The 20,007-nt window shown below is 40.4% G+C and overlaps 1 protein-coding gene and 1 long non-coding RNA gene across 5 annotated transcripts in view; one reads left to right on the top strand and one right to left on the bottom strand.

The window, feature by feature from the left end:
* The window catches only part of METTL15 (methyltransferase like 15), a 328,227-nt gene that overhangs the window by 94,833 nt on the left and 213,387 nt on the right, over positions 1–20,007 (bottom strand). For 3 of the 4 annotated variants that reach the window (XR_007404468.1, XR_007404470.1, XR_007404471.1), the window contains exons 6-7: positions 5,355–5,432; positions 1,047–1,151 (exon numbers count right to left, since the gene is read on the bottom strand). The gene's annotated coding sequence lies outside the window, so the exon portion shown is untranslated. The remainder of the gene's footprint in view (positions 1–1,046; positions 1,152–5,354; positions 5,433–20,007) is intronic. The other variant, XR_007404469.1, reaches the window with a different exon arrangement.
* LOC125753225 (uncharacterized) overlaps positions 1–20,007 on the top strand; it is a 93,145-nt gene that overhangs the window by 6,657 nt on the left and 66,481 nt on the right. Inside the window, exon 2 of the long non-coding RNA XR_007404472.1 lies at positions 5,252–5,367. This is a non-coding gene — a long non-coding RNA (uncharacterized LOC125753225). The remainder of the gene's footprint in view (positions 1–5,251; positions 5,368–20,007) is intronic.

Genomic DNA, 20,007 nt, shown 5'->3' with positions numbered 1-20,007 from the left:
AAGACTTGTGAAGCTACGGCACAAGTCCCTGTCGCACGTGTTGCAGAGGATCCACTGTGTGGGATTTTTTTTTTTTTTCATTGTGTGGGATTTTGATAGGTGTCCATTTGGGAAGTGTGCTGAGGTATGGGAACTTTGAGAAATACAGACTTAAAGGAAAATGAGATTTTTGTTATTATGTTTTATTGCAGGACTTCCCAGGACCTTTAACGTTCTTGAATGCTTTTTAAAACACCAACAGAGGGGCACCTGGGTGGCTCAGTGGTTGAGCATCTGCCTTGGGCTCAGGGCATGAACCCCAGGGTCCTAGGATCGAGTCCCACGTTGGGCTCCCCGTGGGGAGCCTGATTCTCCCTCTGCCTGTGTCTTTGCCGTCTCTCTGTGCGTCTCTCATGAATAAATAAAATCTTAAAAAACCAAAACACCAAACAGAAACTATAACATGGAACATTTCCCAAACTTATTTAGCCACAAAATCTTCTGTGCGCTAAGTATCTTGAGAGAAGAACGTTCTGTGGAACACCAGATTGGGCAAAAGTATTTGAACAGAATTGAGGAAAAGTAAATAATAGTCAAGGCCAGTGGAAAAACCACATCAGATTAAGTTAGATTAGGTTAAATTGTTTTACAGCAAGCACTGCATGTCTTGAAATCCTGCTTTCAATTTAAATTCCTTATCTCAAAAAAATTAATAAAATAAAATAAAATAAAATAAAATAAAATAAAATAAAATATTCCTTATCTCTTTAAAAGTGCCACATGTGCTATCGTCGCCTTTTGTTAGTGCACAGCTCTACGCAGAGGCAATATTTGGTGGACTGTGAATTCCATCTCACGTGCCACATTGTTGTGGAGGCCGCAGTACATAGTGACAAAGTCCCAGCCGAGGTGTTAGGACAGAGTGGTGGGCTCTGCCACTCGCCTACTTTATGACCTTAGAAAATTAACTCAGGCTCCACGACTTTGGCTTGGCGCAGCCCAGGTATACAGTAAGTGCTTGGTTCGGTGACTGATTTGATGTTCAGTAACGTTTCTGTCATTCTCACCTGGTGTCATTCACAGACTTCAGAAGATCTGATCGGCTTCTCTGTGATTAGCCTTATAAATTCTAAGCTCTGATGGTGACCTTTTTCTCGATTTAAGATCCAAAGCTTAAAAAAAAAAAAAATGATGCAATACTGTAGAGACATAAATCAAGAGGAAGACAATTATTCAACCTCTCATCAATAATTAAAAATTAAATATATTCTGTCCTGCCTTTTACCTGGACAGATACTCGTATCCCAGGGCCCAGGGACCTTGATCAGCTACATTTTCTTCATTACCTCTGTAGTTCTAGGTGGGCCTATGGTTTATTTGTCCTCACAACAGAAATGTCTAACCTGGGGTTACTAAGCTTCAGGGAGCCATTGAACCTGATGAAATCGTGTATAAACATTTTCTTTTTATGTGAGAACATTCATCTTTCTGGAGACACACCCCATGGCTTTTGACAGATTTTCAAATGGTATTTTCAACCCCTCTAAAAAGTTAAAACTTACTGCTTATAGTTTCTTAATGTTTTTGAAGAGGTACATGAAGAACAAAACAAGGCACAAATTAATGCTTGAGTTCAAAATACTGGTCTAAGTTACTGCTACAGTAATTTACCCATCATCAGAATGTGTGGGAGTAGAAACCTCAGGGTACAGAAATCAGCGTGATCGCAAAAAAAAAGAAAAAAAAAAGCTATTTACAGCCATTTTCTCTCCTTTGTAGCTTCCCAAGGCCCCAGTTGCTGCATGGAAAAAAAAAAAAAAAAACCTGTAGGAAAAATGTCTTAATGATATGTTATAAAAACAGCTACAAAAACAGAAGTGCCATCATTGGTAATAAATGAGATAATATTTACCCATTTCTTAGCTATGTTCCTAGAGACATTTAAAAAGACACATTTCTCTAGGATGGTCCAGTGCATGAGAGTGCCTATGAAATGGTCCACAGTGATTGCACCTTTGTGGAGAGGATTCCTTAGAAAGCCTGCCTATAGGACAATTTGGCTATCTTTAACCTAATCCTGATTAATTTTGCCATATACTATCTTCAGCATGCTTCTAGCTCCATGTCCCAATTTATTAACCCCTAGTCTAGATTAAAATCACACATATATCTCCATGCTCCTCTGAACATCGTGTGGCAGTGTGGATGATGACACTGATAGCTGACGTTGGTCTAGTACTTAGCATGTGCTTCACAGAAAGACTCTGAGGTAGTGGCTATTATTAATGAGTTTACAGATAAGGAAACAAACCTATGGAAAGGTTATGTAATTTATCATGGATGACAGAGCTAGCAAATGCCCAAACCAGAATTCAAGCCCAGACAGTCTTATTCCAGAGCTTATTATGGTATCTGGCCTCTGAAATATAACTCAGGAATTTGCTTGTACACCCTTCATTTCTCGTCATCCCAATTGTTTCCACATTTGTTCTCCTCAGCTTCCCCATCTCCCCAGAAGGCCCCCAAAGTTCCATCTAGATTCAACTGCAGAACCTGCCAGCATTGTTGCCTGGCTTAAATGGAGTGGTCCTCTCAGTCTGTGATCTAGGATGACCTTTTAGGGACCTCAACTGTCACACCCGTTGCTGGTCAACTGTGCCTGAATTCAGTTATTTGGCACAAAAAAGGAAGCTGAAGCATTTATGTTGCAACAGCCTTATCAAAGTTGGAATTAAATTCTGAACGGTAATGTTTTAAAGATTATATGTAGAAGTTTTACAGATCATATGTAGAAGATTGAGTGTACTGGGTTGGCCAGGAATAGAAACTACATTGTGTATGGCTATTTCCCAAACTTTGACCATGATTTTTTCCCAGTCCTGTGCTATGTGTACAATATTTAATATTTTGATTTAAATAGACTCATATTATAGTTAAATGAATATATTTATAAGTGAAAGTTTATTTCATCACAATAAATTGAAAACTAGTATCATCTAACCTAAATAGAGGGCAATTTACAAAACAAACACAAAAATCATGTTAAATTCTACCAAGATTTTATGGCCTTCTAAGTCCCTAATTATTGAAGCTTCTTTCTCTTTGTTAAAAAGGGGAAATTATGTAGTATTAAAGAAAAACTAGCACTAAACTAGTAATTTCTCTTTAATTAGATGAGTTAAAGGAGAATAAAGTGAATAACTTTTCTTGCCATATGATTTATTATTTAATGCCTTGTCTACGCATTACCTAAATTTTATCTTGACCAGTATTGGTTCAGTAGAAATAAATGCACAACATAGATAATTTTAAATTTTCTACAGGCCATGTTAAAATTAAGAACTTAATTTTAATATTTTACCTAAATCAAAATATCTAAAATATTATTTCAACATATGTAATCAATATAAACCTTATTTATGAGATGATTTATGCTTTTCTTTCATATTGTCTTTGATTTTACGCTTACAGCATTTGTCTTTGATTTTATACTCAGAGCACATCTTAATTTATACTAGCCATGTTTCAAGTGCTCAGTAGTCACATTAGGCTAAGTGGCTGCAGTATTAGAAAACACACAGCACACTTAAGGAAATATTGGCTGGAATCAGGAGGCTTGGACTCTAAAATCCTTTGTGATTAACATGGTTATGACCCCTGGCAGCCAGTTAACCTTTCTGACCTTCACTTCTGTGCCTCAAAAGTCAAAAGATTTCATTGGCCGTTCCTGTGGTTTCAAGCTTTCCTGCTCTACTGTGACTGCCATTTGTTTCTTTCCTATTGAAGCTTTTTTTAAAGCCTTAATCCTACTTTCCTGGAAACCTTCAAACAATGAGTTGCACCAACACCCTTCAAAGAGTACACATTGCTGGTGAATGTTGCCACAGGAGAGCAGAGACAGGGATGGTTTACATCTGAATGTTACAGTGCCTTCACGCAGCCTCAAAAGAAGCAGCAAAGCACATGACGAGTCAATGTTCATCTTCATGTTCACTCATCCATTCTACAAATGCTCATTGAGGAGGCTCTGTGATGGTTGTTGGACATACAGAGCTGAATAGGGTACAATCATCAGTGGTAGGATGGGTTGGGAAGAGTTTGGAGAGACAGTATGACCACTACCATTGACTGAACCCAAGTTTCAGAAGCAAGTTTCAGACTCCTAATCCAATCTAGGGCCTCTTGGAAAAGGTAACATTTAAGTGGACACTTGATTGATGTATGGGAGGTAACCAGGAGATAAGCAGTAAGAATGTTGTAGACAGAGGAAGCTGCAAGTTCAAAGGCCCAAAGGCAAGAGATAAAAAACAGTAGGGTCAACAAAAGAAAAAACATAAATCAGACAAAACATGAGAGAGGACCAGTGAGTTCTCTCCTCTAAATTTGGAAAAATGAAAATGATTTTAATAAATCTGGATGATAATTAACTAAAAAAATAGATTAAGGAATTACTTCTTCAGGGAGGTCTACAGGTTAAAGCCCCCAAAAGATCCTCCCAGGCAGATATTCTTAGGCGAAAAGTCATAGTCAGCTGATTCTTCCTCCAGGCAAGTAATAATAATACCAATGGAAATAATTGATGCCCTAATTTAGGCATTTCATTAAACTGAAACTGTAAATATGGCAGTCTCACATCCACTTGAAATCGGTCAATTTTTGTCAAAATATAATGGCAACACACACCTCTGGGCATGTCATTTATTTGTGAACAAGTTTTGTCAAACAAAAATCTATTGTTTGCTGTAATGCAAACTTGTTGACTATTTTTAAAACATAGATTGGTAATGACTTCCTCTTGACAGCTGTTCACACACACTAATTTTTGCTCATCCTAGTCCAGTGGAAATATTGCAGTTGAAAAGACTTCAAATAAGTCACTGCTCTCAAGTGTTTTCAATTCTGTTCAATTCAGTGGTGAATGAAGCTGGTTGGGAGGGAAACTGCTTGTCTTCTCAAATTTAGTGTTCCGAAAGAAAACACGTTGTTGTAGTTAGTGAGCATTACACGAGCCATCTAAATTTAGCAAACGTTTTCATTCCCTTGCCCAAGCCCACCCACAATAGTGATGGAACTTTGATTTCATCCACACTCATCTGCCTAACGTAAACCCCTTGGGTTCTACAAAGCCTGCCGAGTGAGAAAGCTGAATGCAGAAATGGCAGCAAAATGTGTAACCTTCAGACCTAAAGAGAGGTGTGGGGGTGGGGCAACTAAGACTACATTGGCCAATTCCAGACGGCTTTTAAACCATTTCCCGCCTTATCCACATCAGATGTCCCTGTTTGCCTGAGGAGCACCTGGAGAAACGCATCATCATGGGAAGCCAGCTTGCTGTTTACCTGAGGAACGGGCCTTCGGGACTCACCCTGGCTCACCTCTGAGCTGAAGGTCAGTCTGGGATGTCACAGTTCCCCTCCATGTTGATGACCATGAGTGCAGTCATGCTTGAAAACCTGCAGGTTGAAGGAGTAGTTTGGATTACTGAGGTCGAATGGAAGCTGTCTTGTGCAGTATAGGACCACTGTAGGGAACAGGGAACTTCATACAGTGCTACGCTTAGTGGGTTGTCAAGAAATTGTGGCTTAATAAATAAATTGTGTCCATCTCTGAGCAAAAGGCCAAATCTATGATTCTGAATCAAATCTGCATAGCAATTTTTCTCAAACTTTACTGCTTAAGTGCAGCGAAGAATGTGAGGAGAAGGAGACAAAAGAATGATCTAAGATTAGGCAAAACCAACTCATTGTAGGAATTTCTATGACGTCGCATATCCTATCTTAAAAGATCACGCGAATTTTATACTCTATCCTGTAGTATATAAACATTTAGCTTATGGCTTCATGGAACCATGCTGCCAAATAGTTTGGGTAACTTGGCAGTTTGTCATTCTCTTTGTCATGGTAACGAAAGAAAAGTTTAGAAAGACTTTGCAAATGACTTATATCTACCTTGAATTCATATACCCAGTGTTTGTGTAGATTACATGTAAATTTTTTAAATTTTATTTTTGGAATTTCATTATCAATCAGTAGGTGAATTTTGATGTTTTCAAATGATTAGAAAGATTTCATACCTTAATATATTGAGTTCTATCTTAGGGGAGAAAAGCATGTAATGAATAAACTAAGTAACCTTGTATTAACCACTTGATGTGCATCTGTCACTACTGTAGTATAGAATTAGTTATTACAAAAAAATCCCTAGCTAATATTCTGACATATGTGCTATGAAGATAAATGATTTTTTATAAAGACCTCTTGAAATTTAGACACTTGCTTTATAATAACACCTTCTACAAATACAGTGCGTATGTTATCGAGAAGTTTTCCTTGGAGAGATGAAAATGAAGTTTCATTCTCCCTTTCTTATAGTACCTGCTACAGATAAAAGAGAGTGAAATCCCCTTACTCTTAATGCATTGAAAATAATTCACACTTACACCGTAAATGCTGAGTTTTTTTACTTTTAAAGATTTATTTATTTGAAAAAGAGGGACACAGAGGGCAGGTGGGGAGGGACAGAGGGAGACAGAGACTTCAGCAGACTCCATGCGGAGTGCAGAGCCAGACATGGGGCTTGATCTCAAGACCTGATATCACGACCTGAGTCAAAACCAAGAGTCCCATGCCTAACTGACTGAGCCACGCAGGGGCCCCAGGTGCTGAGTTCTTGTACGGAGTATATCTTTAATATTAAGATCCAGTTGTGAGTTTTGGGAAGGTGTGATAAGTACTAAAACAAGCAAATTAGATTCCTATTGTTCACTTGGGTTATGTTTTACTAGTGTTACCCAAAATTCTTGAATAAAGCTAGTTTCCATATATATATATGGAACTTTGAAATAAAGCATAATATTGATACACATTTTCATGGGGTTATCCCATAACAACACTCTAAGATAATGACTTGCTTAACCCATGTTCATCAGGAAGAGACAATGAGATTTACTAGGGAGTAGTCTCAAAGTCAACACATGTGAGGGAGTGAAGGAAACAGAACTGGGCAGAGGAAAAGTCCAACTGCAAGGCAGTTGCAAGAGAGACCCAATTGATCTACTGGGAGTCTGCAGCAGGCATGGCCCTGAAGAGCTGTCCAAAATCGGGGCCAGGGGCAGACATTTATATCTCCATAGTGACCAGGGGACATAACCTTAGGTGAGGTAGCTTCTTTCGGGATAAGGCCAGTCTCCCCAGGAGCCTCAGCCATAAGCTAGCTATCAGTCACCAACGTGCAGGAGACAGACGGGATTAGTGGTTCGGTCTTGAAACACATAGGATAGGTAATCAGGCCAGCACCCTGCAGTGACCACTACATACTACAGGAACCTCTGTTCAGGCTACAGGACCACACAGGAACTCAGCTACTTTCTTCTAGAAGGCAAACATAGTATTCCCGTTACCCCTGTGCATGAACGCGGTGCTTGACACCTTGGGAACGCTCAGTGAGTCTGTCGACTGGATGCCCCCAAAGATCAGAGTCAGGCTTTTGCTTCACCTGACACAGAGCTCAAAAGACGAGTAATCGTGGGTCCCAAATTCTGAAAGCAAAATCAAGTCCCTTTTGAAGTAGAAGGAAATTGTGGGCAAGGATAATTGCCAGATAATGGCAGAGAACGCTGCATATACACAAATATACGTGTGGAAGAAAGCGTCCTAATTTGATTCATTATATTTTATTGTAATTGTGATTGGTTAATACAGATCAGCTCACTGTTTCTGCAGGTTTCAATAAGCAGTGTGTTTGGTGGGCAGGAATCTGCCAAGACGTAACCTTTAACATGATTGTTCTGAATAAATGATTTCATTCGTTCAGCTTATACTTAATGCATATTCGCTGTGTATCAGGCACCATAAAGTGCTTATAAAAATAATTAATGCTTGACTCTTTCATGGTCCTGGGGAGAGACCAGAACAAACTAATGATCATAGGAAATCGGGGTAAGAATTTTGTTGGAAAAGGCATGGGAGCCACTTCCTGTACAGAGCAGCAATGATGTCATTAAAAAGATGAAGCATCCTTAATGTATGTATGTGAACAGCTCTCTTTCAGTGTAGGATCTAGTTCTAGGAAGAGTATCTGGTATCTTCAGTACATGTTGACCTCCCACAGCGGGAAGATCATTGCTGAAAGAGTCCTTAAGACATCCTAGGGATGCCTTAGTATTAAAATGAGTCTCCTCTAAATAAATAAATAAATAAATAAATAAATAAATAAATAAATAAATAAATAAATAAATAAAAAATGAGTCTCCTCTGCCCTCTCTGAGACCACACTCCTTTTTATAACTTCCATCTTCCCCGTTTGTGAGCCAGGGTATGTCGGGGAAATACCAAAAGGAGAACAAAAAGAAAATTAGACCCAAATATGACTGAATATGATTTTTAGAGCCGTGCCAGTTGAATAATGCCAAACTTCATGCACATTCCGCAACATTTCTGCTGTGAGAGATTTCCTAAGTCCCCCGGCTCTTTTCTCAGCTGCCCTTACAGAAACAAAACAAAAAAACCTATACACATACACTCGCACACACACACACACATAAATACAGTTAACCATCTGCTAATTAGCAGAAGTGGAACTCTCATGTATCACAGAGCCTTGTGACAACCAGACCGAATTGCTCAGGATTGTTCTTTCCTTCCTTTATCTCTTCGTCTTTTTCCTTCCCTCCTTCCTTCATTAATCTTTGAGCAAAACATAAAATACAAGGATAATAAGATATGAACCCTACCAACAAAGTGGCCTAACAGAGAAGCCAGACACATAATGCAATTTATCCATCTGAAAACGGACGTATGTGTGTTATGTGTATGTATATACATATATGTGATATGCACACATTCCTACCCCGTGTATATGACACACGTATGTGTACGCGCAGATGCTGCACATTTGCAATTTTAAATATGTGTATTTATATATATCTCCATATGTACATATCTAAATAGTAGTATGGAGAAGGGGCAGCTACACCATTTGGGAAAGAAATTCAAGGAAGGCTTCTGGGAGGTTAATAAGCCCAGGTGGTAAAGGATGACGTGGTAGTAGCCCTTCTTCAAGATGGCCCCAGAGATCTTCATCTCCTGGTGTTCACATCCTTTGTAGTCTCTCCGCACAGTGAAGCAGGGTGAACCCACATGACCAAGAGAGCTCTACACCAATAATGCTGTGACATCTCAAATACTGGATGAAAAAAAAAAAAAAACCTTTAGCACCTTCAGCCTTGGTCTCTTGGACTATTTGCTCTGGGGAAATCCAGCTCCCATGCTGTAGAGACTCCTACGCAACCCTAAGCAGTGGCCCATGTAGAAAGGCCAGCCCCAACTTGCCAGCCATGTGGTTGTGCCACTTTGGAAGTGATAGTCCAGAGTAGTTAAGCCTTCACGTGGCTCCAGCTGATACCTGACGGCAACCCTTCAAAGGCCCCAGAGCAGAACTGCCCAACTAAGCCACTTCCAAATCCCTGAGCAGACACCCTGAACCATAGTAAATGATTATAATTGCCTTAAGTCATTAAGTCTTGGGGCAATATATTATGCAGTTGGTCACGGGAGTTGAGTGAAGAAAGGAAAGTATTGGGCAGCCCTGGTGGCTCAGCAGTCTAGCGCTGCCTGCAGCCCAGGGCGTGATCCTGGAGACCCTGGATCGAGTCTCACGTCGGGCTCCCTGCATGGAGCCTGCTTCTCCCTCTGCCTGTGTCTCTGCCTCTCTCTGTCTCTATGAATAAATAAATAAAATCTTTAAAAATATATATTTTAAAAAAAGGAAAGTATTCTAGGAAAAACGGAAACAGCAAAAGCTCAGAATATGTGGGGAGCTAGAAGGGAAGCTCTAGTGCTAGAGAGTTAATCTTAGGATAGAAAAGTTTAAAAAAAAAAAAGGGGGTGGTTGGAGAGGTAGCCAGAGCCTAGTCATGAAGTCTTTTATGAGTTCACGAGCTTGAAGTTGGTCTTAGCAAAGACTCCCAACGACGGGCGCTGTGCATCACCAGATTCAGCAGAACTGAGGAGTTAACTCTCTGCGGGAAAGCCTTGGAATATGCTTTTTAATGACATCCTCTGCTGGTTCTCAAGTCCATGCAAATTTAGGAATGTGATGACAAATGAGGAGCAATTGACAACTTTTAAAGAAAAAAACTGAGTCAAAACTGAGTTTCAGAAGGCCCCTGGCAGCTCTGTGGTGGACGGATTGGAGAAAGACGGACTCTTCCCCGGCAGCCGGTCAAAACAGTTTTCACGGGGAAGGTGCTTGCTTCCCATCAGCCTCGCTGAAATCCTGTCTCACGTTTGCTAATGGTCCAGGACAGCAAATCCAGGCGGACCCTGGCCTTCGAGAGCCAGCAGTGGGCCACGGAATCTAGTGACAGCTAATACCGGGGCTCACTCACCGTCTGGCAGGCCCGGCAAGAGGCACGGCCACATGCATGGGGGTAAGTGAGCAGTTCCGGGCCACAGGGCCCGTGAGTGGCAGAGCCAGGCCTGGGACCCAGAGGCCGCGGCTCTAAGGTGCTTCCCCCCAGCTTGCGGCTCCCCCCAGGCCCCGGGAACACGGCTACTCCTCTCCAAACGTGGGTCAGCCGGTTGATCCTCCCCCTGTGATTCGCTGAACAGCACTTCTCTTCCTGAGATGTTTCCTCTGTTCCCAAAGCGCTGGAAAAAACGCCAGCTCTGGGTCTGCTTTGTGTGCCTTTGACTGACTATGGGTACATGACCGCAGTTTCTGTTTCCTCATCTGTAGAATGGGAATGAAAGTGTTTAGATTGTAAGATTATTGTGACAATGGGGCAAGAAAACCTTCGCAAAGCGCTTCGTGTTCCTCCTGGCCCGAATCAGTGCTCGAGAGATGGTAATTCTCGTCTCTTCCCTGTCCGTGTCTCCCACAGTTCACAGGTCACAAACCCAGGACCTGGAGAGCCACATTCGCCCACTAGATATATTCCATTTGGTTGACACGATGGTTTTTTGGTGTATGTGTGTGTTTGCGTGAGTGTTAAAAAAACATATAGCATAAAATCTACCATCCTCTCATTTTTAAATGCATAGTAGTGTGGTGTTAACGCTACGCGCGTTGTCGTGAAATCGATCTCCAGAACATTTTAATTTTGCAAAACCCAAGTCCTGCATCCGCCGGCCCCTGCCCCTCTCCGCTCTCCCGAGGCTTCCCCACCTGCCATCCTACTTGCTGTTTTGAAGGGCTTTGCCCTCCTGTAGTAGGATCGTGCGGCGTCGGCTCTCTGCGGCTGGCTGTGTCCCTGAGCTGGTCTCCTCCTGCTGCAGGTGTTGCGCGTGAGCCAGCAGGCCCCTCGGTGGGGCAGCGTCACATTCCCCTGCACGTGTGTTCCAGTCGTCCTCGTCCATTCGTCTGTCAGGGGACGTTAACGTTGCCTCTGCCTCTTGGAACTTTTAAAAACGATGCTGCTGTGAACATGAGCGTGTAAATATCTCTTCGAGATCTTACTTTCAATGATTTTAGACAAACACCCAGAAGTGGAAGTGCCGGATCGAATGGTAATTCTGTTAGTGATTTTCTGAGGGACTTCTATATTGTTTTCCGTAGGAGTTGCACAATTTTACATTCCTCCTAAAGGTGCATGAGGGTTCCAATTTCTCTACATCCTCACTAACACTTGTTATTCTCTGTTTTATTTATTGGTGTTTGTTTTGCTTGTTTTTTGTTTTGTATTTGTCTTTTTTGGTGAGTGGCCATCCTAACAGGTGCGATGTGATATTTCACTATGATTTTGATTTGTATTTCCCTGGTGATTGGTGGTTGAACATGTTTATTGGCCATTTGTATATCTTCTTTGGAGAAACATCTGTTGAAGGTTTTTTTTGTTATTTTTCAATTGGGTTATCTCCTTTTTTGTTATTGAGCTACAGGAGTTCTTTATATATTCTGGATATCAACCTTTTATATGGTTTACAGATATTTTCTTTCATTCTGTAGGTTGTCTTTTCATTCTGCTAATTGTTTCCCTTGTGGCACTTTTTAGGTTTGATGTAGTCTCATTTGTCTATTTTTTCTCTTGTCTGTATGTTTCGTATCATGTCCAGGGGATCATTCCCAAATCCAATATCATGGAGCTTTTCTCCTGCATGTTCTTCTAGGAGTTTTATAGTTTCTGACTATAGGTTTGACATTAGGGTCTATCTTAGTCTGTTAAGGCTTTTATCACAAATACCATAGACTGGATGACTTATGAACAATAGAAATTTATTTCTTACCTCCCTGGAGGCTAGAAAGTCAAAGATCAAACCACTAGCAAATGGGATGTCTAGTGAGAGCCTGCTTTCTGATTAATAAGTTGATTATCTTCTTGCCCAGTCCACATAAGGGGGGATGGGTGAGGGGCCTCTCTAGACTTTCTCTTATAACGGAATTAACCCAATGTATGAGGGTCCACCCTCACAACCTAGTCACCTCCCAGAGGTCCCACCTCCAAATACCATCACATTGGGAATTAGTTGCCAACATAATTTTGCAGGAACACAAACATTCAGTCACTGCCCCCCCCAAAATTCATGTCCTTCTCACATGCAAAATACATTCATTGTATCCCAATATCCCCCAACATTTTAATTTGATCGAGCATCAACTCAAAAGTCTAAAATCCAAAGCCTCATCTAAATATCACCTAAACCAAATAGAGGTAAGACTCGAGGTATGATCCATCCTAAGGCAACCTGTGAAACCTGTGAAATCAAACCTGTTACGTGATTCCAAATAACAATTGTAGGACAGGCAGAGAGAGGACATTCTCCTTCCAATAGAAGAAACAGGAAAGTGGTGCCAGGACCCAAGTCAGCCTAGAATGTAACAGGACTAATTCTATGAGAACTTAAGGCTTAAGGATAATCTCCCTTTGGCTGGCTGCTCTGCCTTCCAGGGCCACGGGACGGCAGTGCCACCACCAAGGCCGAGGTGGACAGTCCCGTGCCAGCTCTGCGCTGGGGCCTGCCTCACTGGTTTTCTCAGGATGGGGTTGAAATCCTGTGGGCCTAAGAAGCTCCACCCTTTGAAACCTCGGTGGAGGCAGTCATGCCAGGGGCAGAGACGGCACCACACAGATGCCACCCAAAACTGCTGTCTACAAGTGGGGAGCATAGCCCTCAATGCGAGGACGTGCTGGGGGGCAAGCACCCAGGCTCCCCAGGTACCAGCAGCCTCTCCGCTGAAGCCCTCTTGTCCTGTGGGCCCTTGTATGTTAGGCCTGAGATGGGAGGGGCAGATACGACCTCCGGCTTTAGGGTCATTTGTTCCATGACCTTCTAGAATAGCTCCTGCCTTAGGGTAAGTTGGCCAACCCATACTTATTTCATCAAACTGTCACTTGGCCACCCCCTTAGTGTCTAACTTTTAAAAATGAGGATAGACTGAGCATTTTGTAAATCCTCAAGTTTTACTTCCTTTTTCCTTAACAGTTCCATGTTGTTGTTGTTGTTTGTTTGTTGTTGTTTGTAACAGCTCCATCTTTGAGTCACTTTTCTCTTCTCGTATTTTACTATAAGCAGTCAGGATGTGCCAAGTCACACTTTCAACACTTTGCATAAAAATAGCTTTGGCTAAATATCCAATTTCATTGCTCAAAAGTTTCACCTTCCATGAAACACTAGAACACGAACACAATTCAGCCAAGTTCCTTGCCACTTGATAATAACAAGCATGACCTTTCCTCCACTTTCCAGTAACATGTTCCTCATTTCCATACGAGACCTCATCAGATGGCCTTTACCGTCCATATTCCTACTAACATTCTGTTCAAAATTATTTAGGTATCCTCTAAAAAGATGAGGCTTTCTCTATAGTTCCCCTCTTTTCTTTCTTTCTGAGCTTTAACTAAAATCAGCTTTACGGGTCTGTTTACAACAATCTGGGCTTTTTCTAGCATGCACCTCAAAACTCTTCTAGCCTATACCCATTAGACAGTTCCAAAGCTATTTCCCATTTTTAAAACATTTTTTAATTATTATTTCTTATTTATTCATGAGAGAGAGAGAAAGAGAGAGAGAGAGAGGCAGAGACACAGGCAGAGGGAGAAGCAGGCTCCATGCAGGGAGCCGGACATGGGACTCGATCCTGGGACTCCAGGATCACGCCCCGGGCTGAAGGTGGCGCTAAACCTCTGAGCCACCCAGAGTGCCCTATTTCCATATTTTTAAGCATTTATTACAGTTAGTACCCTACTTCTCAATGCCAATTTCTGTTCAGGTTTCTACAACAGAATACTACATAGTGGGTGGTTCACGGTCTGGGGAGTCGAGGATCACGGTGCCAGGAGACGTGGCGTCTAATGAAGGTATGCTCCCTGGCTCGTGGAGGGCTGTCTTCTCACCATGTCTGCACATGGCACAGGGGCGAGGAAGCTCTCTGTGGTCTCTCTTACGAAGGCACTCATCTTATGCATAAGAGCTCCACCTTCATAACCTAATCATCTCCCAAAGGTCTCATGGTACAAAAAATTAACTCAAAATGCATTAAACACTTTGCTATATAGATTCAGTGTTTGTGTGCTCCCCAAAATTCATACGTTGAACTTTAATTCCTAATGTGATAGTATTTAATGCATTTTGAGTTAGTTTTTTTTTTTTTTTTAACAGGAGAAAATAAAATTTAATAGTGTATATACAGAGAATGAGTATATACAGATAGGAACATTTCAAAGACAATCAGGCAACATGAGATATATATATATTATATATCTATATATATATCTTCCTGAATTTAATTTTTTATATAGTATAAGGGTCCAACTTTATTATTTTCCATGGATAGTCAGTTTTCCCAACACCGTCTCTTGAGATTATCCTTTCCCAATTGTGTAGATTCAGCACCCTTGTTAAAGATCATTTGACCATAGACATTGGGGCTAATTTCTGGGATCTCTATTCTATCTCATTGGTCTATGCGTGTGTGTTTATTCCAGTGACGTACCGTTTTGATTACTATAACTTTGCTACATGTTTGAAAATCAGGAAGTATGAGGCCTCCAGCTTTGCTTTTCTTTAAGATTGTTTCACCTATCCAAGGTCCTTTCAGATTCCATATGAATTTTAGAATAGTTTTTTCCTATTTCTGCAAACAATGCCATTAGAATTTTGAAAGAGATTGCATTGAATCCAACGATCATGGGGAAAGCATGGACATTTTAACAGTATTAGATCTTCCAATACATGAACATGTCTTTCCATTTGTCTTTTACAACTCTTTTAATCAGCGTTTTGTAGTTTTTAGTGTACAAGTCTTTTCTTTTTTTATTAATTATTTTGTTATGTATATATATATATATTTATCAGGAACTATATTATCTGTAATTCATATATATCACCCATTTTCTCCTTTTCTTTTTCTCCTCTATTTTATTTAAGGAGTGTTGATGGTGATTAATTTTCTAGTATAGTCTTGAGGCCATAGGATGTCCAGGTGGAATGTGTCTGAACAAGAGCTGGAATCAACATGCTCAAATGCGTAGGTTACCAATAAGACTTTGAGCATCATTGGCATGGCAGTGGCTTCAGGAATTTGGGCCATGTCTCAATGTTGTTGCTGAAACTGGGAGGTAAGGTAGGAGGTGGATACAGAAAGGGTCCCCATGCTGGGCAGTCTGTCACACAGCCTGTGTGTCAGAGCAGCTACCCGTCTGGAAACCATGGGCCTTTGCTGGCTGGATCTCTTGTTGGGCTCTGAGATGAAACCAGCGTGAGGTTTGGGAAAGGCCAGTATGGCTCAAGCAGTTGACAGGCAGGAGGCTTTGCCAGTGGCCCCAGGCATCCTTCCAGAGTTCATCAGAATTATAGGCAGCCAGAATCAGGGTAGGGAGTCTCCATAAATCCCATACTTCCTAAACTTCTGTCCTTGGTTCCCCAGCCTTGGTGTCTCTGTATTAAATGTCATTCTGCCTTAAACTCCTCAAGTGGTTTTGATTTTGCTGACCAAGTCCTGTCAGATAAAGTGATGCTGACCCGAGGAGAGGCAGTTTCCAGGCCCCTCCTCAGAAAACACAACCTTACATTAGGAGAATAAGAGGAGACAGAGACCCTCTTGAGCTGCATTTCAAGAAGAGGCAGAAAATGAGAACTCCATGGGATGGTAGGGAAGGAGAGGAAAGACCTCCTGGCATGAATGTCTCTTCCTCTTCCCATCTAAAGGCCACAGGGAACGCCAAGTGCTCCTGTTTTGAGAGTCTGACTGACCCCAAAGGCTGATGGACTAGGGTTCACTCTGGAGCTCATCTCCTATCTTTGGAAGGACCATCCCAAAGGCTCTTTTGGGAGGCCGACTGGGACTGTAGGGCCTCCTTCAGCCTCTGGAGCTTTCTAGACACCAGAGCCCCTGCCTAGGTTCTGCTACGGCACAGACATTCTTCACTGTCTGAAGGCCCATGCCAGACTGAGTCTGTGGTGCCACATGAGGTGGGCAGTACAGGCAGTGGCAGCAGAGGCAGAGCGGCTGCCTCCATCCTTGTGGTAGAGGAGCAGGTCCTGCTGGCACCACTGCAGCCTCCACGGAGGTGCAGGTGGGTTCTGGTGCTTCGGCCAGATCATCAAACACGGGTGCTCGCAGCTCAGTCCAGCAAGGGTTTGTGTGTCCGTCTGCTGGTATGAAAAGGCGAGGCACAGTATGACACCTGCATGTGTCAGCAGCGGCATCAGGGCTGCGGCGTGCATCCCTGAGGAAGGGGGAGGGGGCAGGGCCCATGAGCGGCAGCTGGGGTGGAGAAGCATCAGAACACCCAGCTTGAAAAAAAAAAAAAAAAGGAACACCCAGCTTGTCCCAGGTCTGTGACCTACTTGGTTAAATTTTTCCTCTAAGTATTTTATTCTCTTTTATGCTATTGTAAATGAGATGGATTTTCTTAATTTCATTTTGTGTATAGAAATGCAGTTGATTTCAGTGTGTTGGTTTTGTATCTTGCAATTTTGCTGAATTCATTCATTGGTTCTCACAGTATTTTTGTGGAGTCTAGGGTTTTCTATATATAAGATGATATAAGATCATATAATCAGTAAATAGAAATCATTTTACTTCTTCCTTTCCAACATGGGATGCCTTTCATTTCTTTTTCTTGCCTAATTGCTGTGGCTAAAACTTCTGGCACTATGCTGAAAAGAAGTGGTAAGAGTGGGCACCCTTGCCTTGTTCCAGATCTCAAAGGAAAAGCTGTCAGTTTCTTACAGTTGAATATGCTGTTAGCTGTGGGTTTTTCATATATGGCCTTGATTATGTTGAGGTAGTTTCCTTCTGTTCCTAGTTTGTTGAGTGTTTTCATCATGAAAAGGTATTAAACTTTGTCAAATGCTTTCTCTGCACCAATTGAGATGAGTATCTGACTTTTGTCCTTCATTCTGTTAAAGCTGTGTATTAATTTTCATATGTTGAAACGTCCTTGCATCCCAGGCATACATCTCATGGGTCATGGTATTTAATCCTTTTGATGCTCGGTTGGATTTGATTTGTCAGTATTTTGTTGGAGATTCTTACACCAACATTCATCAGAGTTAATGGTCTGTGAGGTTTTTTTTTTTTTTTTTTTTTTTTTTTCTTGTGGTCCTTGGTCTCGTTTTGCTATCAGAGCAATGTTAACCTCATAAAATTAATTTGAAAGTGTTCCCTTAAGTTTTTTGGAAGCATTTGAGGATTAGTGTTAATTTTTCTTTAAATGTTTGGTAGAATTCTCTAGTGAAACCCTCTAGTCCTCGGTATTTCTTTGTTAGAAGGTTTTGATTACTGATTCATAATTGATTTGTTCATGACTCAATTTTAGAGGTTGCATGTTTCTAGGAATTTATCTACTTTTTCTGGGTCATCCAATTTGTTGGTATATAATTTTTCTTAGTAATCTCTTATGATCCTTTTTATTTCTGTGGCATCGGTTATAACATCTCCTCTTTCATTCAGACTTGTTGAATTTACCCTCTGTTTTTTTTCCTATTCTAGCTAAGGCTTTGTCAATTTTGTTGATCTTTTCAAAATACCAACTCTCAGTTCTGTGATTTTTTTCCCCTATTGTTTTGTTGTTCTCTAGTTTATTTCTACTCTATTCTTTATTATTTCTTTCTGTTAATTCTGAGTTTAGTTTGTTCATTTCTGTTTCCTTGAGGTGTGAAATTAGGTTATTAAGATCTTTTTCTTCCTTATTAATGTAGGTATTTACCATGATGAACTTTACTCTTAGTTGTGCTTTGTCTTCATCCCGTAAGTTTTGGTATGTTGTTTCATATTCATTTGTCCCAAGATACTTTCTAATGTTCCTCTTGATTTCTTCTTTGATCCATTGGTTGCTCAAGAGTGTGTTGTTGTTCAAGAGTATGTTGTGTGTGTTCACATATTTGTGAATTTTCCAGTTTGACATTTACTGTTCATTTCTAGGTTTTATTCCATATGGCCAGAAAGGATACTTGGTATGATTCTGATTTTCCTAAATTGGTTAAAACTTGTTTTGTAACCTATAACATATGATCTATCCTGGAGGATTTTTATATGCACTTCAGAAGAATATGCATTCTGCTGTTACTGGGTAGAGTGCTCTGTATATGTCTGAGATGTCCAATTGGTCTATAGTGCTATTCAATTCCTCTATTTGCTTATTTATCTATGTTTGGTTGTTCTATCCATTATTGAAAGTAGGACATTGAAATCTCCTACTATCATTGTTACTATCTACTTGTCTCTTCAATTCTGTCAATGTATGCTTCATATAATTAAATGCTCTGATTTTAGTTGCATATATAATCAATATACTTTCCTGGTGAATTTATCCTTTTATTATTATATAATGTCCTTTTCTGTCTCTTGTAATGATTTGTCACTTAAAGCTTATTTTGTCTGAACTAAGTATGGCCACTCTACTTTCTCTTAGTTACTATTTGCATAGGCCTTTTGTGAAAAAGGCCTTTTTCAATCTTTTGCCCTCAGCCTATGTGGCCTTATATCGAAAATGAGTCTCTTATAGACACCTTACAGTTGGATCTTGTTTTTTTGATCCATTCAGCCATTTTACATCTTTGAAGAATTTAATTATTTTAAATTTAAAGGAAGGATTTACTACTGCCATTTTGTTTACTACTTCCTACATGTCTTCTAGTTATTTTATCCTTCTTTTCCTCTCTTGCCTCACTCTTTATGTTTTATTGATTTTTTTTTTTTTTTTTTTTTTTTTTTTTTTTTTTTTTTTTTTTTTTTTTTTTTTTTTTTTTTTTGTGGCAGTGCTTTAATTCCTTTCTGGTTTTCTTTTGTGTATCTTCCTTGGGTTTTATGTGTGTGTTTGGTTACTATGGAGATTATATAAAACATCTTATAACATTTTAAACTGATAAATTCAATAACATACAAAAACTCTATTCCTTTACATATCTTCTCTGGTTTATCAGTGTCATAAGTTACATATTTTTATATTTTGTATCCATCAATATAGTTCTACAGTTGTTATCCTTTTACATTTTAAATTCTATACCAGAATCAGATGTGATTTTTGCATCACCATCACAGTATTCTGTGTTTGTTTATATATTTACCTTTACCATGGATAATTTGTTTTCATATGCTATCACACTGCTGTTAGCATCCTTTTGTTTCAACTTGACAGAGCCCATTTAGCACTTCTTGTGAGGCAGGTCTAGTGCTGATGAACTCCCTCGGGTGTTGTTTATACAGCTAGGTCTTTATTTCTCCCTTGTTTTTGAAGAATAGTTTTTCCAGATAGAGTTTGCATTTGGTAGGTATTTTTTCTTAATCTCTGTCAACACTTTGAATACATCTTCACATTCCCTTCTGGCTTAAAATATTTCTGCTGATAAATTTGCTGAAAATCTAATGAGAGCTCACTGTATGTGACAAGTTGCTTTTCTCATGATTTTCAAGATTCTCTTTTTGTCTCGGTGTAAGTCTCTTTGGATTTTTTCTGCTTAGAGCTTTTTGAGTTTCTTAAATTTGGATGCCCATTATCTTTCTCAGGTTTGGGAAGTTTTCAATGATTGTTTCCTCAAATAAGCTCTCTGCCTTTTTCTCTCTCTTCTCTTCCTGGCACTCCTG

This window comes from Canis lupus, chromosome 21, assembly GCF_003254725.2.
Source record: "Canis lupus dingo isolate Sandy chromosome 21, ASM325472v2, whole genome shotgun sequence".
Classification (NCBI taxonomy): Eukaryota; Metazoa; Chordata; class Mammalia; order Carnivora; family Canidae; genus Canis; species Canis lupus.
Note: the sequence above shows the minus strand (reverse complement) of the source record. Positions and strands in the feature narration are given on the sequence as shown.